The sequence below is a fragment of the Lynx canadensis genome, chromosome C2 (assembly GCF_007474595.2).
Source record: "Lynx canadensis isolate LIC74 chromosome C2, mLynCan4.pri.v2, whole genome shotgun sequence".
Taxonomy (NCBI): domain Eukaryota; kingdom Metazoa; phylum Chordata; class Mammalia; order Carnivora; family Felidae; genus Lynx; species Lynx canadensis.
In genome coordinates, this window is record NC_044311.2 from 51,199,985 (window position 1) to 51,223,582 (window position 23,598).

A 23,598-nucleotide genomic window follows, 5' to 3' on the forward strand; every position below is an offset into this window, starting at 1 on the left:
AACCCCAGGGCCTACTCCAGTGACCTGGCCTCTCCAGATGCCTTGCCCTGTTTAGGTCCTTGGCCACCCTGACCCATCTCACCTGTGCATGCTTACTATGTTTGCATGCACTTTTTTGCACTCTTGGGCAGACTCGGCACTGAAGCCCGTGGAACTCTGGCCAGGCCCCAACCACCTGCATAGCCTCTGGTGTAGTGGGAGCCCACCTCCTGAAAATCACTCTGAGATGGCAACTGGAAATGGCTAACAGTGTTTCTATGGATTTGCTTCCTTACTTGAGGCTTCAATGGAGACTAGTGCTTCCAGGTGTTTCCTAATGGAGGCTACCCTGCCCTGCCTGCCTGGCTCCTTCCTGGCAAGGAAGTTGAAAAACTTCCAGCTCTGCCTTGGAGGGGGAGAATTGTATACAATGGTAGGTAGGCCTTGCAATTAGGCTAAAGTTTTTTCTACCCCCAAAGAACCTGTGGGGGTTCTCCTCTCAGTTCTCAGTTCTCCTGTGTGAGAACCTCTCCCAACCCTTACCCTTTTCCAGGACCCTGGCCACAGGCACATGTGAGTCTGGCACATACACAGCACACGCACTGACAGCTGCCCTTGGGCAGAAAGGCCCTCCAGGCCTTTGGAGCTTGGGCCCATCCCTTACTACCTGCATTGCAAAAAGTGGAGGAAGCCCACCCTCCATCCCCCAAAATCACTCTAAGGTGTTAGCTGAAATGGGAGACTGCCAGTCTCCTTGTGGACTGCTTGCCAGATGTGGTCCTGGGCTTGTGCTGTAGTCGGGCTCCCAGGTGTCTCTCTTTGGAGGATACGTTGGTGAGCCAAACCAATGTAGACCTTGCAAAGCAGTCCAGATTCACTCAGCTCTGCCTTCAGGTGAATATGTGCATTTGTGTACCAGAAGGCTTGGGATTAGGCAGATCAGTTACCTCCAATAGTCCCCTCCCCTGCCTGGGCCTCACCTGACATTGACCTGTTCCTGGCTACTCTGATCCGTGAAGATATCCTTCAATAAGAGGCACTTAGGGTTCTTGATTGCTGCAGAAGCCTCCAACCCCATCATGCAGCCAGGCCATGTGGGCTGACTGTAGCCAGTTTAAAGCTGCTTCCTCAGAAAGATTTTTGGTGGTGAGCTACATCCACCCAAAATGCTATGTAGGTGATTGGGGACTTGGCGTGAAATCCTAGGCCTGTTGGGCACTGGCTGCCTGGGCAGGCTGACAGGTGCGTACTGCACATGCATGGGCCGTGCAGGTAGCCAGGGACAGGTGTATGCGGAAGCCAGATAACAGGTGCAGGCTATAGGGGCTATAACATATCTCCCTAATTCCAGGCTCTAACATAGACAAATCTGCCTGTTCAACTGGGGGTAGAACTGGAGGAATCTAGATGACCTTACCAGGGTGGGGATGCACGGGATGGTCAGGTACACCCAAATGTGTACTGACAGTCCTCAATGTAAAATGGAGCCTCAGAAATACTTTCAGCTGGTGGGCTCCCTACACCCTGAGACCACTCAGGCGGTTGATGTCCTACCAGAGCTCCATGGACCTGGAGTGCCCCTGCAAATGCTAACAGTGTGCAGACGGCACATTCATCGTCCGTGCAGGTCAGGGTGGCCAGGATGATATCCTGAAGCGCCTGTTCACAGGGAGAAGCATTGGGGGTTCCTGACATCTGCCTAATTCAAAGCATTCACCTACACAAATGCTCATATTCCACCTGAGGGCAGAGCTGGAGGAATTTGGACAGACCTGCCAAAGTGGGTCAGCCCAGGATAGTTAGGGTACTCTCTAAGAAGAAACACCTGGGAGCCTTGGATCCCTGGATTCAGGTAACACCTGGAGAAGCCTAGGATTACATCGGGCAATCCATTCCAAATGGGGACTATCTGTTGCCAATTAAATCTGCAGCCTCAGAAGATTTATAAGGAGTGTGCACTCTCCACATTGGAGCTTGTGAAGGTTTTGGAGAAAGGCCTAAGCCCAACAGACCTAGGGGGCCTGGGCACCCAAAGGCCAGCTGACAAAGTACAGACTGCATGTTTATACGTAGCACGGGGCAAGGGAGACAGGGACATAAAACATGACAGCTGTAGGGAGAGGCTGGGTCCCAGGAGCAGGTTACTGGGGGTACTTGCTTCTAATTCCAAGTGCTAATTTTCACAAATGTTCATGTTTCCCCTGAAGGCAGAGCTGGAGGAATCTGGACTGCTTTGCTAGGGTGAGTCCACACAAGATGGTTGGTGTATACTCCGAGAAGAGATATCTGGGAGACTTGCTTGATGGGGAACCCCAGGACCCCACCAGGCAGCCAGTCCACATGGAGACCGATTGTCACCAGTTTAAATCTACTGCCTCAGAAAGATTTTTCTAGTGTGGGCTCCCTCCACCCCAAGGCAATGCAGGTGGTTGGGGGTCCTCCTGGAGCACCAGGGGCCTGGAGTGCCCCCTTCAGCCAAGGGCCAGCTGAGGAGGTACAGATTGTACATATGTAGGCTGTGCAGGTCCAAGTAGCCAGGGGCTTGTAATAGGGCAACTGTAAGGAGAAGCTGGGTAACAGGAGCAGGCTAGTTGGGGTACCTGGAATCTGCTTAATTCCAAGTCTTACTTTAAAGAAATGAGCATATTCCCCCTAAAGGCAGAGCGGGAGGAAAGTGGGCTGCCTTGCTAGAATGGGGCCAGGATGACTGACCAGGATCTCCTCTAATAAGAGGTACCTGAAAGCCTTGATTGCTGGAGCAGCCAGGGGCCCCATCTGACGCTGGTACTGACTGTTTAAAGCCAGTTTAAAGCTGTCACCTCAGAATTTCAGGGGCGGGATTCCTCTGCCCAGGAGGCTATGCGGGTGGTTGGGACCAACCAACTCCACTGGCCTGGAGAGCACCAGCTGCCCTTGGTGGGCTGATGAGGTGCCTACTCTGCATGTGCAAGCTTTGCAGGTCAGAGACCAGTGATAGGGCAAGTGTCTGGAGAGGCTCGGTCATAAGATCAAGCTGTTGGGGGTACGGGGATCAGCTTAATAATTCCAAACCCTAACCTATTCAAACATGCATACATATTCCACCCAAAGGTACAGCTGGAGGAGTCTGGACTGACTTGCCAAGATGGGGCCTGGTGTGCTGCTGTGGTATCCTCTGGTAAGAGATATCTGTAAGCCTTGATTCCTGGTAAACCTAAGACCCCATTGAGCAGCCCATCCAAAAGGGTTCTGACTGTTGACAGTTTAATTTTTTTTTAATGTTTATTTTTTTTTTGAAAGAGAGAGAGTGTGAATGGAGGAGGGGCAGAGAGAGGGAGAGACAGAATCTGAAGCAGGCTCCAGGCTCAGAGCTGTCAGCACGGAGCCCGACGCAGGGCTCAAACCCACGAACCGTGAGATTGTGACCTCAGCCAAAGCTGGATGCTTAACTGACTGAGCCACCCTGGAGCCCTATGACAGTTTAAAGCTGCCATCGCACAAAGATTTCTGGGAGGTTGGCTCCCTCCACTCTGAAGACTCTACTGGTTTGGGAGACTAACCCAAGCTCTGCCAGCCTGGAGGACCCTGACTGGCCTCAGCAGGTTGACAGGGTGTGTTACTACACATGTGCAAGCAGCACAGATTTGGGAAGCCAGGGACCTGGAACAGGGCAAGTTTCTGGAGAGACACAGGATCGGTCTGTTGGGGTTTCAAGGCATCTACCTCATTGTAAGTTTAGCTTACACAAATGTGCATATTCTCCCTTAGGGCAGAGCTAGAGGAATCTGGACTGCCTTGCCAGGGTGGGCCTGCACAGGATGGTCTGGGTACCCTCCAATAAGAGACACCCAGGAGGCTTAATTGATGGAGAAGCCTGGGACACCATCAGTCAGCCATCCAAGTGGGTATTGACAGTCCCCAGTTTAAAAAGAAGCCTCAAAAATACTGCTTTGTGGGCTTTCTACACCCAAAGGCCATTCATTCTGGGGGTTGGGGTCCTGCTGAGCTGCATGGCCTGGAGTGCCCCTTATAGCCCAATGCATGCTTCTAGGGTGTGATCTGAGCATGCACAACCTCAGCAGGTCAGGGTTGCTAGGGTCCTGGAACAGGCCGGTTTGCAGGAGGGGGATATTGGCAGTACCTGGAATCTGCCTAATTCCAAGCCTTCACCTATACAAAGGTGCATATTCCCCCCAAAGACAGAACTGGAAGAATCTGTGCTGCCTTACCAGGGCTGCATAGAGAAGAATGGTCAAGGTACCCTTTAATAACAGACACCTGGGAACTTTAAAGGGCTGGAGAAGCCAGGGACCAATCAGGTATTCAGTCCGATGCTGCTGTCACCAGATTAAAGCTGCAGCCTCAGAAAGACATAAGGAATGGGCACTCTCCACCCTGGAGGCTAGGCAGGTTTTGAAGGACAGCCTGAATCCAACAGGCTCAGAGGGCTTCGGTAGGCAAAGGCCATCTGACAGAGCGTACACTGTGCGTGCATGGGTGGCACAGGTTGGGGGAGCCAGGGACCTGAACCAGGGCAGCTGCAGGAAGTGGCTGGGTCCCAGGAGCAGGCTCCTTGCATCTAATTCCAAGTGCTGATTTTCACAAGTGTGCATATTCCCCCTGAAGGCAGGGCTGGAGGAACCTGGACTGCCTGACCAGGGTGAGTCCACACAGGGTGGTTGGGGTATACTCCAAGAAGAGAGATACTTGGGAGCCCTCATTGCTGGGGAGCTCCAGGACCCCATCAGGCAGCCAGTCCACATGGCAACTGACTGTCACCGGTTTAAATCTGCCTCAGAAAGGTTTTCCTGATGTGGACTCCCTCCACCATGAGGCCAGGCAGGTAGCTGTGGTGTTTCCAGAGCTTCAGGCACCTGGACTGCAGCTCTGTCGCCTATGGCCAGCTGGACGAAAGTGGATGGCCTTGTCAACGTGGGGCTGGGCCCACAGGCCAGGGTCTCCCCAGTATGAGACACCTGGAAGACTTGTAAACTCAGGACCCCATCAAGCAGCCAGTCCAAATGGGGACTGTCACCAGTTAAAAGCTACCATCTCAGAATTTGGGGAGGTGGACACCCTCTGCGCTGATGGCGATACAAGTGGTTCGGACCCACCCTAGTTCTGCTGGCCTGGAAGGCCATGGCTGCCCTGGTCAAGTTGATGGGGTGTGTGTTACACATTTTCAAGCTGCTCAGGTCAGGGTAGGCAGGAACCTAGAAGAGGGTGAGTATCTGGAGAGGTTGGACCATGGGAGTACATGCTGAATGTCCAAGGAATCTGCCTAATTCCAAGCACTAATCTACACAAATGCACATATTGCCCTTGGGGGCAGAGCTGGGGGGATCTGGTCTGCCTGCCAGGGCAGGTGAGGCAGGATGGTCTAGGAACCCTCCCCTAAGAGACTTCACGACCTCACAGTTTGTGGGTTCCAGCCCTACATCAGGCACTGCACTGACAGTGTGGAAGCCTTCTTGGGATTCTCTTTCCCTCTCTCCCTGCTTCCTCTCCCACTCACACTTTTTCTCTCTCTCTCAAAAATAAATAAACTAAAAAAAAAAAGAAAAAAAGATATCTAGGAGCCTTGATTGCTAGAGAAGCTCAAGAAAGCATCAGACAGCCAGTCCAAATGGGGACTGACTACTGCCAGTTTAAATCTGTGGCCTTGGAAAATTTTTCTCAGTATGGGCTCCCCCCACCCTGAGGCTTTTCAGTTGATTGGATTCACCCAGAGCTCCAGGGGCCTGGATGGCCACCTGCAGCCCAAGGCCAGCTAACAAGGTGTGAACTGGGTATGGGTGGGACAAGCAGGTCAGGGTAGCCAGGGACCTGGAATGGGCAAGTGTTGGGAGAGGCCAGGTCACAAGTGTGGGCCATTGTAAGTCCAAGGCATCTGTTTAATCCAAGCCCTAACCTATAAAATGTACATGTGGGGGCAAATGGCAGAATGCCCCCAAAATGTGCCACTTCAGCATATTATTTTGGATTAAAGTCACTTAGGAAACAGCCAGTACAAGAATAACACTCCCAACAGCTTTGTCTCTAGAAAGCGGGAAATAAATCTCCCATGTGAAAAGTACCCTCCCTGTACCAGGATGTAAAGATAAATTTTAATCACCAGATAAGGAATTCAGAGATAAGAAGGCTGTGTAAACATCTTGTTACTTTTACTAATTGACTACCCTAGCTCAAATTCTGTTAGAATTTCTTTAAAACTGAAGCTTGTGAACCTAAGTTTTCTTTGTCTCATCAATTTCTCACAGATTTATTGATTCTTTGATTATAAAGCATGAAAATGCCTGCTTTGGTTAATTCATCGAGTCTCAAATTTAATATCAGCCCTCCTTGTGCATATAATTAAACTATTTTTCTCCTGTTAATCTGTCTCTTGTCAATTTAATTCTTAGATCACCTAGAAGAACCTTGAAGGTAGAGAATCGTTCTTCCTCCTCAACAGTTGGCATAGCCAGCAGGATAAACTTTAGCTGGCTGGACACTGCTGCGGCTGAGAGATTATGGGACATCTGACAAAAGCTGGCACGAGGGAAGAATCCCCGTCACCACATCAGCCAACTGGATCTCTGCCTGCCAGGTCTCGTGCAAGTGAGAGTGATGTGAGTCCTTTTTCTCTCTCTTCCTAAATCTAAGTTAGCAGGAGAAAACATTTGTGGAACTAGTGCCTTGGCTCTAATGGCTCTGGTGCATTTGGTAGAGTTCTCTTGGCTTGGCACATCGATTTCCACCCAGAGATGACCACAGCTTTTCTTTATCATTGTATTTTGTGTCATTTGTCATCAAAATGAATTACCATAGGAGAGCACACAGACATAGTCCCGGTCAGCCTGTTGTTTGAGGTGGCCTCACAGACTGGTGAGGTCACAGTTACCATCACATCTGTATCTGTTTAGACAAACTTTGCTGCGGGTCGTCTATGTAAAAGCCGGATGAGGTTTTTCCTTTTGTCTTGTTTTATGTCCTCAGAGCTTGGCTTAAGTAATTAAACTTAAGATAAAAATTATTGTCCATATCCAATGTAAATTCCCCTTCTTGAAATCCAGCCCCATCTGCCTGTTTTAACTTCCTTTTTCCCCACAAGATTTACAAGATTTGTGACCAGTGAGAATATTCTCTCCGGTCTCCACCATCCACAAGATGGAATTACCAGAGGGTACTGTGGTGGCCTGTCAAGTAGAATGAGGTTCTGAGACACACAGTTACAAGCAGTACTCTCATTGTCTGGCCTTGCCAGCAATTGGGAGTTATATGTTATAAGAGGTCCCAGCCCATAAGGGACCCTTGTCTTCATAACCTCCATTAGTGCTAGAAAAGTCTCATTACAGTAGTGCCTGCCCCATGTCACAAATTAGTGGGTCTGTGACTAGAGATGTCTCACATTTTTGTGGGAGACCAAAGGTATTATTTTCTTTACACCATCTTAACTGCCTGTGCAATGAAGGCCTGTGCTGTCTTAGTCTATTTTGGGAGTAAAATTTTGGACCATGGGGGATGTATCATCTATACCCTCACCCAGGATGCCTCTTGGGTTCTGGTCTAAGCCTGAAGAATTGCCTTTAGGTTTTCCCATAAAAAGCCTTAATCGTTTGAGTCATGGTTGAGATTAGTAAGATCCTACTCATCATTGCCAGACGATGGATCCTTTCAATTGGCTATATTTGAAAGAAAAATATTATTTACAGAGAGTTTTCAATTATCTTATTAGGATGATGGCTACCCTTTGAAGCTCCTTTGACAAGATGAAAGAACAGTAATTAAACTTAAGATAAAAATTATTGTCCATATCCAATGTAAATTCCCCTTCTTGAAATCCAGCCCCATCTGCCTGTTTTAACTTCCTTTTTCCCCACAAGATTTACACAGAGCACTCCAGCCTAATTTCTAGGTTCAATATATACAGGTTAATCATGTAAATGCCAAAAGCCAGGAAATAAACTTAACAGTTTATTATTAAACTTAACAGACTGACAGTAAGGCCTACTTTGCTCCTGCTTTTCAGGGCTCCATAATTGGACTCTGCCAGCTTCAGGCATTTCTATGCAATATCCTTTATAGATGTATCCTAGACACTCCCACCTTCACCATACATGCGATAAAATTTATGCCTGCTGGACAGCAGCATAGCCCTTTTACTTCCACTTTCAGAAGTTCCTACCAAATTTAGAGAGGAATTAGGAAGATTAGTGGTCACCCACAACACCCCCACCCCTCACACAAACGGATGACCAAAATGTCTCCTAGGAGACATTTGGCCTAATAGAGGCCAAGGTTAAATTGTATACCTCAGAAAGAGGTTTTTGTAAAAAATGCTTTGTACAGACTTTTCAAAGGCATAAGTATTTTGACTCCCATTTTAGTTATAAATCTCCCTGATATAGGAAGCAAGTTCCATTTTAAAAGGCAGGTCAGTCCCTTGACACCCTAGTACTTTGTGGAAATTAAAAAAAACCTGCCTTTGTCTTGCAAATCTCTAATGTGTTAAAAGACTATCGCTTGTAATTCTACTTATTATCTTGAATTATGTGTCACAGAAGTAACCAAATTTCCATCTCAACTGCATCGTGAATTCTAATCATATTTTTAACCACTGTCATTTTTAAATCTTTTATCATTTATAAACAGCTTTACTTTTATTCAATGCTTTCACAAGTGTTGCTACAAAAATGCTTCATCTTCAAGGAAACTCATGAAAAACACTCTAGGATACAGGTTTCTGAGAACTTTAAGATCTTTAAGTAAAAAATCCAGAGTTAATGGAAAAACTGGATTCAAACAAAACAAGAATAATTCCACGTGAGTGAATAAACTGATGAAGAGGAGTAATATAATTTTTATGACTTTTGGTTAGAAATATTGTTGATTTTTTTTGAGAGAGAGAGAGAGAGAGAGAGAGAGCGCGTGCGCACATACATGAGCGGGGGAGAGGTAGAGGGAAAGGGAGAGAGAATCTTAAGCAACTCCATGCCCACTGTGGAGCCCAACTGATAGGTCTATCCTATGACTCTGGGATCATGACCTGAGCCAAAATCAAGAGTTGGATGCTTAACCGACTGAGCCACTCCAGTGCCCCAAAACATTGCTGATTTTTAAGAATGTTTTATTTCCAGATTTAAGAAAACTTTTTTCCCTTAAGCTAATGGGTTTACAGCAATAAATTACACATTTGTAAACAGATTTGAAACCTTTATCTTCTCCTTACCTGATCCCCCCCCCACCACCCAGAATGTGGAAACTCTCTGTTACTTTATATTTTCATGGCAATATATTTATTTGCATGAATTCAATAAGACTGTTCTCCTTGTAACAGGACACAATTGGAAACATGGGCTATATCATCAAGGCTTTGACGGGGATGTCATATTTGAGGGAAACATGCATAGACTCAGATATGACCAAATAGCTTTAAGGAACTGAAGTTGACTTAATGGAGCTAATAAAGCCCATTGCAAATATCAGCCTGACACCTTGCTTACAGAGTAACCGGCAGCCTTACAAGGTAAGTAAGGAAGATCACTTCATTGTAGGTACAAGAACCTCAGGACATTTTGGGGACATCAAGAATAAAGGAAGTAACACAAATTCATAGGTATTGTAGGCAAAGTTTGATGACAAGTGTTTGGCTAGACTTCTTAGCCTCGAGAGTCTATTAAAATTTCAGTCTGAAGATTCCTTATGAAAAGTTCCAGCAAAGCAGATTTAAAAGACCACAATCAATTACTATACTTGCTGTCCTTATGTAAAGAAGGCCAATTTTAATAAAAGCAAACTTATTTTATAGACAAGTTAGTCTTAATTTGGCTAACTTTGAAAATGAGGGTGACCTCAGAGAGAAAAATTGTTTCAGTAATACTTTTGTGGATATTAGATTCCAGTTCTGTTGACTATCTTTGAGGTTTTGTGTTCTACCTGTAAACCAGACTAGATTCTGAATTCTGATGTCTTGTGACTGGCTACAACTCTCCAAACAATGTTTCCGATTTTCTCCCATCCTTTTGATTTAGAATCATTGAGAATTAAAACAGACTTCTCTCCCTGAAGCCCTGCATACTAAATATGAATGACTTGATATAAACTTCAGGAAAATCAGCACAATAGATAACATAAAGGTAATTTTCATGCCTGATGCTCTCTGGGCCATTCAAAAAACTCAGGAGAGACATTCAAACTACACACTAGGAAAATCCCTCAGACTTCCATCACCTTCCCTCGCTGTATTTGAAGACACTTCAAGCCTGACATCTATGCAAGTGGTTGCAGACGGCCCCAGCTCCGCACCCCTGGAGTGCCCTGCCTACATGAGGCTGACAGACTGGGTCAGGCTAAGTGGGGACCTGGAAGAGGTCAAGTGTTAGGAGCAGCTGGTGATGGGAGAGGGCTACTGGGGACACAAGGAATCTGCCTAATTCCAAACCTTAACATACATAAATGCACATATTCCTTCTGAATGTAAAATTGGAGGAATCTGGACCATATTGCTAGGGCAGAGCTGGGAGGACTAGCTAGGGGTATCCTTCAGTAACAGACATTTGGGAGCCTTGATTGTTCAACATGTTCTGGACCTCATCAGGCATCCAGTCCAAAGGGGGGATTACTGCTGCCTCAGAAATATTTTTGGAGGGAGGATGTCTCTATCCTGCGGCCATTCACAGGGTTTTGGTGTGGCAGGAGTTCAACAGGCCTGGAGTGCCCCAGCCGCCCAAGACTGGCTGATAAGGTGCAGACTGTGCATGCTCAGGAGGTACAGTTCAGGGTAACCAGGGACCTGGAATGGTACTGTCGGGCAAGGCTGGGTCACAGGAGGGGGCTATTGGAGGTAACTGGCATCTGCCTAATTCCAAATCCTAATCTGTACACATGTGCGTACTTCCCCTGAAGGCAGCGCTGGAGGAATATGGACCACCTTACGAGGGCTAAATTGGGTGGTTTGCTAAGGAACTTCAATAAGAGATGCCTGGGACCCCAGCAAACAGTAAGTACACATGGGGACCAACTTGGCTATTTCAGTGGTAGATAAAACTGAGCCCGATTGGGGAATCTATATTTTGGTTAAAAGTTCTGTATACTAAGTTACAAAGTATAGGCTACTATTGTGGCTTCTACTATGACCATGAGAGGCTTTCTTAATATAAGTTCCCATATTCTTAGAATAAAAATTTGTGGTGAGACAGAAGCCAGATGTATACCACCATGGATAATGATATGTACTAAGTTTCCTATGTGTCCTTTGTAGACCTTAGTAGGTGTCTTTGTTCTTATAAAGTCTGGACATAGTGTGCATGAATGTATTCTTAATTTTCTAATAAGTTGAGAGTATAGTAAAGTTCAATTTTTTGGCTAATTTATATTTACAAATATAATTGCCCATTCTGAATATTTAGCAGTTGCTCTTGTAAGATAAAGTGCTACTACACAAAATAAGTCAGGAATTAAATTGATGTTATTTTCAGAATCTCTGGCATGTGTCCAGTGCTACATTCAATTTTGTAAGATAAAAATTACAGAAATCAGTACCTGGTTGTCTTGGTATATACGCTAGCTTATAATACCAAGAGACAGTTAGTGGTTCAGGCCAATCTTTCTCCTTCAAGTCAGTTTCTAATAGGGCGTGTTGTTCAGGATCCATAATGATTCTCGTGGAGATTGAAGTAGAAGTTTCCACTTTATCAGCTTCCCTAGGTATTTGGTTTCTCCGTTGATTGAAGGTTTCACAGTGAATAGATAGATCTTATAGTAAAGGGGAGGGGTGGCAAGGTTGGATTTGGTGATGCTGGTGATGTTGTTGAGTCCTCAGTTGCAATAAGGTGATGGGGTAGTAATCTGTGGAGGAGAAAAAGATGTCACAGACCCTGGAGTTGTATCTGCAGCAGAATGTGGCAATCTATTTTGTGTAACCACCATTGCTGAATAGGTCATGGAAGTATCCAAAGCTGCAATGAGTATGGTATCCAATAGTAAGGTATGGTATCCAATAGCAGTAAGGTAGCATACTGCATTGACCCCCATAGTAATACTTAGGGGTTTAATAATGCATAGCAGATTCATGCCTACAAAATTAAGATAGTGTCCTATAAATTTGTAAATCTTGGCAGCTGTTGTTCTTGCCACTCAAGGAGATCTATAGTTTATGGTCAATATTGGGCCATAATTATTGCGAATACCGCCCCAAGCATAATCATCCTGCATCATACTAGGCTAAGTATTAAACATCTAGTGTTGTTACAGTAAAACATGGTGTTCTTCATACCTGAAATTTTTATAGACGATTTATGATATTTTCCTTAGTTTGATGTAGTATTCTTTCTTCTTTGGTCAACCAGATTGTTTTTTTTTTTTTTTAATTTTTTTTTTCAACGTTTATTTATTTTTTTGGGACAGAGAGAGACAGAACATGAACGGGGGAGGGGCAGAGAGAGAGGGAGACACAGAATCGGAAACAGGCTCCAGGCTCCGAGCCGTCAGCCCAGAGCCTGACGCGGGGCTCGAACTCACGGACCGCGAGATCGTGACCTGGCTGAAGTCGGACGCTTAACCGACTGCGCCACCCAGGCGCCCCCAGATTGTTTTTTTTAATGGCAGGTGCTATAATTTCTGCAGTACTCTAATGATTGTTTTTAAATCAGATTAGTTTTGATTCTGGAGTGTTGTTAGTGCTAATTCCTATCTCTGTGGATGTCTGCCATATTACTTCAATAGAAGTTTTTCTACCATTCTATATCTATGGTTTAGAGATCTTGCTGCCTCCCAGATCATCTTAGTCCAGACTTTCATACCTAGATTGTTACTAAGCAACCTAAGCTTTTGCTTGAATAAGCCATACTTCTCAACTGATCCAGAAGCAGTTGGGTTGTATAGTATCTAGAAATTCCACAATATGCTGTATTTCCCAGCCCATTCTTATATTAGCTTTCCTGTGAAATGTGTGCCCTAATCTGATTTTATGATGTTTGGGATACAATCAGAAATGATTCAGATTTCTAAAGCTCTTTTGGTGGATTTTTTAAAATTAAGTTTAAAAAATTTTAATTCCAGTAAAGTTAACATACAGTGTTAGATTAGTTTCAGGTGTACAATAAAGTGATTCAACAATTCTATACATTACTCAGTGCTCATCGTGATAACTGTACTCTTAAACCCCTTCACTTATTTCACCCATCCCCTCCCCCACCTCCCCTCTGGTAATCCTCAGTTCTCTATAGTTAAGAGTCTGTTTCTTGGTTTGTCTGTTTTCTTCTTTGTTCATTTCTTAAATTCCATACATGAGTGAAATCATATGTTACTTGTCTATCTCTGACTTACTTCACTTAGCATTATACTCTCTAGATCCATCCATGTTGTTACAAATGGCAAGATTTCATTTTTTATGATTGAAATAATATAATAATTCCATTCTTTATCAATTCATCTTTCGATGGGCACTTGGGCTGCTTCCATAATTTAGCTATTGTAAATGATGCTGCAATAAACAAAGGGGTGCATGTATCTCTTTGAATTAGTGTTTTTGTATTTGAGGGGTACATACACAGTAGTGGGATTACTGGATCATATGGTAGTTCCATTTTTAACTTTTTGAGGAATGTCCGTACTGTCTTCCACAGTGGCTGCAACAGTTTGCATTCCTACCAACAGTGCACAAGGGTTCCTATTTCTTTGCATTCTCTCTAACACTTACCTATTTCTTTTGTTTTTGATTTTATACATTCTGACAGGCTTGAAGTGATATCTCATTGTAGTTTTGATCCATTTCCCCGATGGATGAATGATGTTGAGTATCTTTTCGTGTGTTTGGCTATCGGTATTTCTTCTTTGGAGAAATATCTGTCCATGTCTTCTGCCCATTTATTTTTATTTAAAAAATTTGGTAATGCATGTTTATTTTTGAGAAAAAGAGAGAACGAGAGCATGCAAGTGGGGGAGGGGTAGAGAGAGAGACACACAGAATCTGAAGCAGGCTCATACGGGGCTCCAACACACCATGAGATCATGATCTGAGCCAAAGTTAGACTCTCAACCAACTGAGTCACCCAGGTGCCCTGTCTTCCACCCATTTTTAATTGGATTGTTTTCTGGATGTTGAGTTGTACACGTTCTTTATATATTTTGGATACTAACCCTTTACTAGATGTCATTTACAAATATCTTCTTCCATTCAGTAGGCAGTCTTTTAGTTTTGTTGATTATTTCTTTTGCTGTACAGAAACTTTTTATTTTGATATTGTCCCAATAGCTTATATTTGCTTTTGATTTCCTTGCCTCAGGAGACATATCTAGAAAGATGTTGCTATGGCCAATGTCAAAAAGAATTATTACCTGTGCTCTCTTCTAGGATTTTTGTGGTTTCAGGTGCCACATGTAGGTCCTTAATCCGTTTTGAGTTTATTTTTGTGTATGGTGTTAGAAAGTGGTCCAGTTTCATTTTTTTGCATGTAGCCACCCAGTTTTCCCAGCTCCATTTGTTGAAGAGGCTTTTTCCCATTGCATATTTTCAGCTATTTTATAAAAGATTAATTGACCATATAAGTGGGGACTTATTTCTAGGTTTTTCTGTTCTCTTGTTTTAATCTCTTTGTCTGTTTTTGTGCCACTTACATCCTGTTTTGATTACTATAGCTTTGTAGTATAACTTGAAATCTGGAACTGTACTAGCCCCAGTTTTGTTTTTCTTTTTTCAAAATTGCTTTTGCTGTTTGGGGGTCTATTGTGGTTCTATAAAAATAATAGGATTGTTCTAGTTCTGTAAAAAAATGCTGTTGGTATTTTGATATGGATTACATTAAATCTAGTAATTAAATCTAGATCACTTTGGGTAGTATGGACATTTTAATATTCCATTCCATAAGCACGGAATATCTTTCTACTTGTTTGTGTTGTCTTCAGTGTCTTTCATCAGCATTTTATAGTTTTCAGATTACAGGCCCTTCACTTCTTTGTTATGTTTATTCCTAGGTATTTTATTATTTTTGGTGCAATTGTAAATGGGATTGCTTTCTTAATTTCTGTTGCTTAATTATTAGTATATAAATACATTATATATTTTGTATCCTGCAACCTTAATGAATGTATCAGTTCTAGTAAATTTTTGGTGGAGTCTTCAGGGTTTTTATATATAGTATCATGTCTATATATAGTATATGATACTATATAGAATCACTGCAAATAGTGAAAGTTTTACTTCTCCCTTACTGATTTGAATGCTTCTTATTCCTTTTTCTTGTCTGATTAGTATGACTAGGACTTGTAGGACTACGTTGAATGAAATTGATGACAGTGGACATCCTTGTCTTGGTCCTATCTTAGAGGAAAGTTCTCAGTGTTTCACCATTGCATATGATGCTCACTGTGGATTTTTAATATATGGCCTTTATTATTTTGAAGTATGTTCACTCTAAACCTACTTTGTTGAAAGTTTTTTTTTTATCATGAATGAATATTGTACTTTGTCAAATGCTTTTTCTGCATCTATTGAAATGATCATATGGTTTTTATCCTTCCTCTTGTTAATGTCATATATCACATTGATTTGCAAATATTGAACTGCCTTGCATTCCAGGAATAAATTCCATTTGATCATGGTGAATGATTTTTTAAATATATTGTTGGATTTTTTTTTTGCTACTATTTTGTTGAGGATTTCCCATATATGTTCATCAGAGATATTAGCCTGTAGGCTTTTGTTTTTGCTTTTTTGCTTTTTGTAGTATCTTTATCGGGTTTTGATATCAGGGTAATACTGGCCTCAGAATGAATTTGGAAACTTTCCCTTCCTTTTCTGTTTTTGGAAGAGTTTGAGAAGAATAGGTATTAATTCTTCTTTAAATGTTTGGTAGAATCCACCTGTGAAGCCATCTTATCCTGGATTTTTGTTTATTGGGTGTTTTTGAATTACTGATTCCAATTTCATTGGAATGAAATTTATTCCTGATTCAGTTTAGGGAGAGTATATGCTTCTAGGAATTCATTTCTTCTAGGATGTCCAATTTGTTAGCATATCATTTTCCTTAACATTCTCTTATAATCCTTTGTATTTCTGTGGCATTGTTATTTTTCCTCTTTCATTTCTTTAAAAAAATTTTTTTAAAATATGAAATTTATTGTCAAATTGGTTTCTATACAACACCCAGTGCTTATCCCAAAAGGTGGCCTCCTCAATATCTATCACCCACCCTTCCCTCCCTCCCACCCTTCATTAACCCTCAGTTTGTTCTCAATTTTAAGAATATCTTATGCTCTGGCTGTCTCCCTCTCTAACCTCTTTTTTGGTTCTTCCCCTCCCCCATGGACTTCTGTTAAGTTTCTCAGGATCCACATAAGAGTGAAAACATATGGTATGTCTTTCTCTGTATGACTTATTTCACTTAGCATAACACTCTCCAGTTCTATCCACGTTGCTACAAAAGGCCATATTTCATTCTTTCTCATTGCCACCTAGTATTCCATTGTGTATATAAATCACAATTTCTTTATCCATTCGTCAGTTGATGGATATGACATTTAGGCTCTTTCCATAATTTGGCTATTGTTGAAAGTGCTGCTATAAACATTGGGGTACAAGTGCCCCTATGCATCAGCACTCCTGTATTCCTTGGGTAAATTCCTAGCAGTGCTATTGCTGGGTCACAGGGTAGATCTATTTTTAATTTTTTGAGGAACCTCCACACTGTTTTCCAGAGGCTGCACCAGTCTGCATTCCCACCAACAGTGCAAGAGGGTTCCTATTTCTCCACATCCTCTCCAGCATCTATAGTCTCCTGATTTGTTCATTTTGGCCACTCTGACTGGCGTGAGGTGATATCTGAGTGTGGTTCTGATTTGTATTTCCCTGATGAGGAGCGACATTGAGCATCTTTTCATGTGCCTGTTGGGCATCTAGATGTCTTCTTTAGAGAAGTGTCTATTCATGTTTTCTGCCCATTTCTTCACTGGATTGTTTGTTTTTTGGGTGTGGAGTTTGGTGAGCTCTTTATAGATTTTAGATACTAGCCCTTTGTCCGATATGTCATTTGCAAATATCTTTTCCCATTCCGTTGGTTGCCTTTTAGTTTTGTTGATTGTTTCCTTTGCTGTGCAGAAGTTTTTTTTCTTTTTTTTTAATCTTCATGAGGTCCCAATAGTTCATTTTTGCTTTTTAATTCCCTTGCCTTTGGAGATGTGTCAAGTAAGAAATCGCTGTGGCTGAGGTCAGAGAGGTTTTTTCCTGCTTTCTCCTCTAGGGTTTTGATGGTTTCCTGTCTCACATTCAAGTCCTTTATCTATTTTGAGTTTATTTTTGTGAATGGTGTGAGAAAGTGGTCTAGTTTCATTCTTCTGCTTGTTGTTGTCCAGTTCTCCCAGCACCATTTGCTAAAGAGGCTGTCTTTTTTTCCATTGGATACTCTTTCCTGCTTAGTCAAAGATTAGTTGGCCATATATTTGTGGGTCTAGTGTTGGGGTTTCTATTCTATTCCATTGGTCTATGTGTCTGTTTTTGTGCCAATACCATGCTCTCTTGATGATTACAGCTTTGTAGTAGAGGCTAAAGTCTGGGATTGTGATGCCTCCTGCTTTGGTCTTCTTCTTCAAAATTACTTTGGCTATTCGGGGCCTTTTGTGGTTCCATACGAATTTTAGGATTGCTTGTTCTAGCTTCCAGAAGAATGCTGGTGCAATTTTGATTGGGATTGCATTGAATGTGTAGATAGCTTTGGGTAGTATTGACATTTTAACAATATTTATTCTTCCAATCCATGAGCATGGAATGTTTTTCATTTCTTTATATCTTCTTCAATTTCCTTCATAAGCTTTCTATAGTTTTCAGCATATAGATCTTTTACATCTTTGGTTAGATTTATTCCTAGGTATTTTATGCTTCTTGGTGCAATTGTGAATGGGATCAGTTTCTTTGTCTTTCTGTTGCTTCATTATTTGTGTATAAGAATGCAACTGATTTCTGTACATTGATTTTGTATCCTGCGACTTCGCTGAATTCATGTATCAGTTCTAGCAGACTTTTGGTGGAGTCTATCGGATTTTCCATGTATAATATCATGTCATCTGCAAAAAGTGAAAGCTTGACTTCATCATTGCCAATTTTGATGCCTTTGATTTCCTTTTGTTGTCTGATTGCTGATGCTAGAACTTCCAACACTATGTTAAACAACAGCAGTGAGAGTGGACATCCCTGTCGTGTTCCTGATCTCATGGAGAAAGCTCTCAGTTTTTCCCCATTGAGGATGATATTAGCTGTGGGCTTTTCATATATGGCTTTTATGATCTGTAAGTATGTTCCTTCTATCCTGACTTTCTCGAGGGTTTTTATTAAGAAAGGATGCTGAATTTTGTCAAATGCTTTTTCTGTATCGATTGACAGGATCATATGGTTCTTATCTTTTCTTTTATTAATGTGATATATCACATTGATTGATTTGCTAATATTGAACCAGCCCTGCATCCCAGGAATGAATCCCACTTGATCATGGTGAATAATTCTTTTTATATGCTGTTGAATTCGATTTGCTGGTATCTTATTGAGAATTTTTGCATCCATATTCATCAGGGATATTGGCCTGTAGTTCTCTTTTTTTACTGGGTCTCTGTCTGGTTTAGGAATCAAAGTAATGCTGGCTTCATAGAATGAGTCTGGACGTTTTCCTTCCCTTTCTATTTTTTGGAACAGCTTGAGAAGGATAGGTATTATCTCTGCTTTAAATGTCTGGTAGAATTCCCCAGGGAAGCCATCTGGTCCTGGACTCTTGTTGGGAGATTTTTGATAACTGATTCAATTTCTTCGTGGGTTATGTGTCTGTTCAAGCTTTCAATTTCTTCCTGTTTGAGTTTTGGAAGCGTGTGGGTGTTTAGGAATTTGTCCATTTCTTCCAGGTTGTCCAATTTGTTGGCATATAATTTTTCATAGTATTCCCTGATAATTGCTTGTATTTCTGAGGGATTGGTTGTAATAATTCCATTTTCATTCATGATTTTATCTATTTGGGTCATCTCCCTTTTCTTTTTGAGAAGCCTGGCTAGAGGTTTATCAATTTTGTTTATTTTTTTCAAAAAACCAACTCTTGGTTTCATTGATCTGCTCTACAGTGTTTTTAGATTCTACATTGTTTATTTCTGCTCTGATCTTTATTACTTCTCTTCATCTGCTGGGTGCGGGGTGTCTTTGCTGTTCTTGTATTTCCTTTAGGTGTGCTGTTAGATTTTGTATTTGGGATTTTTCTTGTTTCTTGAGATAGGCCTGGATTGCAATGTATTTTCCTCTCAGGACTGCCTTTGCTGCATCCCAAAGCATTTGGGTTGTTGTATTTTCATTTTCATTTGTTTCCATATATTTTTAAATTTCTTCTCTAATTGCCTGTTTGACCTATTCATTCTTTAGTTGGGTGTTCTTTAACCTCCATGCTTTTGGAGGTTTTCCAGACTTTTTCCTGTGGTTGATTTTAAGCTTCATAGCATTGTGGTCTGAAAGTATACATGGTATGATCTCAAGTCTTGTATACTTATGAAGGGCTGTTTTGTGACCCAGTATGTGATCTATCTTGGAGAAGGTTCCATGTGCACTCGAGAAGAAAGTATATTCTGTTGCTTTGGGATGCAGAGTTCTAAATATATCTGTCAAGTCCATCTGATCCAATGTATCATTCAGGGCCCTTGTTTCTTTATTGATCCTGTGTCTAGATCACCTATCCATTGTTGTAAGTGGAGTATTAAAGTCCCCTGCAATTACCACATTCTTATCAATAAGGCTGCTTATGTTTGTGATTGTTTTATATATTTGGGGGCTCCCGTATTTGGCACATAGACATTTATAATTGTTAGCTCTTCCTGATGGATAGACCCTGTAATTATTATATAATGCCCTTCTTCATTTCTTGTTACAGCCTTTAAGGTCTAGTTTGTCTGATATGAGTATGGCTAGTCCAGCTTTCTTTTGACTTCCAGTAGCATGATAGATAGTTCTCCATCCCTTCACTTTCAATCTGAAGGTGTCCTCAGGTCTAAAATGAGTCTCTTGTAGACAGCAAATAGATGGGTCTTGTTTTTTTATCCATTCTGATACCCCATGTCTTTTGGTTGGAGCATTTAGTCCATTTACATTCAGTGATATAGAAAGATATGGGTTTAGAGTCATTGTGATGTCTGTAGGTTTCATGCTTGTAGTGATGTCTCTGGTACTTTGTCTCACAGGATCCCCCTTAGGATCTCTTGTAGGGCTGGTTTAGTGGTGATGAATTCCTTCAGTTTTTGTTTTTTTGGGAAGATCTTTGTCTCTCCTTCTATTCTAAATGACAGACTTGCTGGATAAAGGATTCTCGGCTGCATATTTTTTCTGTTCATCACATTGAAGATTTCCTGCCATTCCTTTCTGGCCTGCCAAGTTTCAGTAGATAGATCCATCACTAGTCTTATTGGTCTCCCTTTATATGTTAGACCATGTTTATCCCTAGCTGCTTTCAGAATTTTCTCTTTATCCTTGTATTAAAAAAAATTTTTTTTAATGTTTATTTTTGAGAGAGAGAGGCAGAGCATGAGTGGAGGATGGACAGAGAGAGAGGGAGACATAGAATCTGAAGCAGGCTCCAGGCTCTGAACTGTCAGCACAGAGCCCAACGTGGGGCTGGAACCCATGAGCCTTGAGATCATGACCTGAGCTGAAGTCGGATGCTTAACCGACTGAGCCACACAGGAGCCCTTCCTCTTTCATTTCTGATTTTGAGTCCTCTCTTTTTTTTTATGGGTCTAGCTAAAGGCTTATCAATTTTATTGATCTTTTCAAAGAAGTAGGTTTTTTTTTCATTAATCTGTTCTGATTTTTTAAATCTCTATTTCATTTATTTCTGCTCTAATATTTAGTATTTCTTTCCTTCTGCTTGTTTGGGGCTTTGCTCCTCTTTTTCTAGCTTCTTTAGGTGTAAAGTTAGGTTGTTTGAGATTTTTCTTGTTTCCTGATGTAGGCCTATATTGCTATAAATTTCTCTCCTAGGATAGCTTTTGCTACATCCCAAAGATTTGGGGCCATTGTATTTTCCTGATCATTTGTACGTATGTATTATTAAATTTCTTTGATTTCTTCTTTGACCCATTTGTTGTTTGATAGAATGTTATTTAATCTCCATGTATTTGTGTTCCAGATTTTTTTCTTGTGGTTGATTTCTGGTTTCATAGTGTTGTAGTCAGAAAAGATGCATGTTATGATTTCAGTCTTTTTGAATTTGTGGCCTAATGTGATCTATTCTGGAGAATGTTCCATGTGTACTTGAAAAGCATGTGTATTTTTGCTGTGTCTGAATATATCTATTAAATCCATCTGGTCCAGTTTGTCATTCAAAGCCACTGTTTCCTTGTTGATTTTCTTTCTAGGTGATCTATTGATGTAAGTGGGATGTTAAAATTTCAGTTCACTAGTATTGTTGATTTCTTCTATTATGTTTATTAACTTATTTATGTTATTTGGGTTCTTTCATGTTGGGTGCATAAATGTTTACAATTATTATACCTTATTGTTAAATTGTTCCCTTTATGATTATATAGTGTCCATCTTTATCTCTTGTTACAGTCTGTTTTAAAGTCTGTTTTGTCCAACATATTGTTACCAGCTTTCTTTTCACTTCCATTTGCATGATAAATGTTTTTCCATCTCTTCCCTCTAAATCTGCATGTGTCTTTAGGTCTCTTGTAGGCAGGATATTGATGGGTTTTACAATTTTATCCAGTTAGGCACCCTATTCTTTTGATTAGGTAGTTCAGTCCATTTACATTCAAAGTAATTACTGGTAAGTATGTATTTATTGCCATTTTATTACTTGCTTTATGGTCACTTTTGTAGTTCTTTGTTCCTTTCTTACTCTCTTGTGGTTTGATGGCTTTCTTTAGTGATATGCTTGGATTCCTTTTTGTTTTTTTTTGCATATTTATGTCAGGTTACCATTAGGTTTGTGGTTTGATTTGTGGTTACCATTAGGTTTATATATAATATCCTATGCATATGGCAGTCTATATTGATTGTTGGTAAAGCTTGAACCTGTTCTAAAAGCACTAATATTTTATTTCCCCCACCCCACATTTTAGGTATATGGTGTTATACTTTACATCTTTATTTTGTGAATACCTTAACCAATTTTCATACATATATTGATTTTAATATTTTTGAATTTGTGGCCTAATATTCCTGCTATTGTGCTTTAACCTCCACACTGGTTTTATAAGGGATTAATATACTGTTTTTATAATGTTTATATGTACCTATGAAAGTGTTCCCTTTCCTACTTTTATTACTCCTGCTTATGGGCTTTCCTTCCCACTCAGAGAAACCCTTTAACATTTCTTGTAGAAATGGATTAGTGGTCATGAATGTCTTTAACTATTTTTGTCTGAAAAACTACTTCTCTCTCCTTCTATTCTGAATGATAGCCTTGCTGGATAGAGAGTATTATTGGCTGCAGATTTTTCTCCTTTTAGCACTTTGAATATATCGTGCCCAAACTCAGCTGATAGCATCATATGGGATTCCCCTTGTATGTCACTGTTTTCTCTGGCTATTTTTAAAATTCATCACTTTTTTTAAAATGTCATTTTAACTATTCTGTGTCTTGGTGTGGAGCACCTTAGGTTGATTTTGTTGGGGCTCTCTGTGCCTCTTGGATCTGGATTTCTGTTTCCTTCTGCAGATTAGGGAAGTTTTCAGCTATTATTTATTAAATTTTCTGCCCCCTTTTTTCTCTCTTCTTCTGGGATCCCTATAATATGAATGTTATTATACTTGGTGGGGTCACTGTGCTCCCTTAACCTATTCTCATTTTCTAATATTCTTTTTTTCTTCTGTTCCATTTGGTTGCTTTCCATTACTCTGTTCTCCAGGTCACTCATCCATTCTTCTACTTCCTCTAGTCCTTTATTCCATGTAGTGTATTTTTCAGTTATTGAGTTCATCTCTGGTTGGTTCTTCTTAATATTTTCTCTTTGTTGAGGAACTTGCTGAGATCCTCCACTCATTTCTCGAGCCCAGTGAGTACCTTTATGACCATTACTTAGAGTTCTGTATCTGGCGTATTGCTTATTTCCATTTTGTTTAGCTCTCTTGCTGTGTATTTGTCCTGTTCTTTCATTTGAGACCTATTCCTCTCATTTTGTCTAACTTTCTGTGTCTGTGTTAGGAAAGTCAGCTAGGTCTCCTGCTTTTGAAATTGGTGGGCTTATGAACAAGAGGCCCTACAGTGCCCTGCAATGTGAGGTCTATGCAGCAGAAGCTGGCACTTTGGGTTTTCTGCTATGTGTTTTGTGTGCATCCTACTGTTGTGGTTGAGGTGTGTTTGACTTTAGTTGTCTGCAATGACTCTTCGCCTGTTAGGGGTAGGGTTTGGTACCTGTGCTGTTTAAGGGCCTAGTCTGAGAGCCACCATGGGTTTGAGTTGGGTCAGTCAAGATGCATGCCCTCAGCTCATTTTCCAGAATTGTGGTTGCACTGAACTACAGGGTACACTCCCAGCATTGTCTCCTGAAAGGCTTTTGTTGGTGGGTGGGACCTACAGTCAGACCAGCTGTCTGCCCCAAGCCCACTGGTTGGCCTGCAAACTAGTGTGTGTAATTATTTTCCACCTTCCCCAGGGCAGGAGTCACTTTGAGTGGTGCTGGCCACTGTCAGTGCTGCTT

The 23,598-nt window shown here is 41.4% G+C and overlaps 1 long non-coding RNA gene across 4 annotated transcripts in view; it reads left to right on the forward strand.

The window, feature by feature from the left end:
- Positions 1-23,598, forward strand: part of LOC115523776 — a 35,684-nt gene that overhangs the window by 8,286 nt on the left and 3,800 nt on the right. The window contains exons 3-8 of one of the 4 annotated variants that reach the window (XR_003971842.1): positions 3,070-3,136; positions 6,363-6,569; positions 9,278-9,466; positions 9,972-10,076; positions 10,620-10,708; positions 10,846-10,939. This is a non-coding gene — a long non-coding RNA (uncharacterized LOC115523776). The remainder of the gene's footprint in view (positions 1-3,069; positions 3,137-6,362; positions 6,570-9,277; positions 9,467-9,971; positions 10,077-10,619; positions 10,709-10,845; positions 10,940-23,598) is intronic. The other 3 variants (XR_003971843.1, XR_003971844.1, XR_003971846.1) reach the window with 3 other exon arrangements.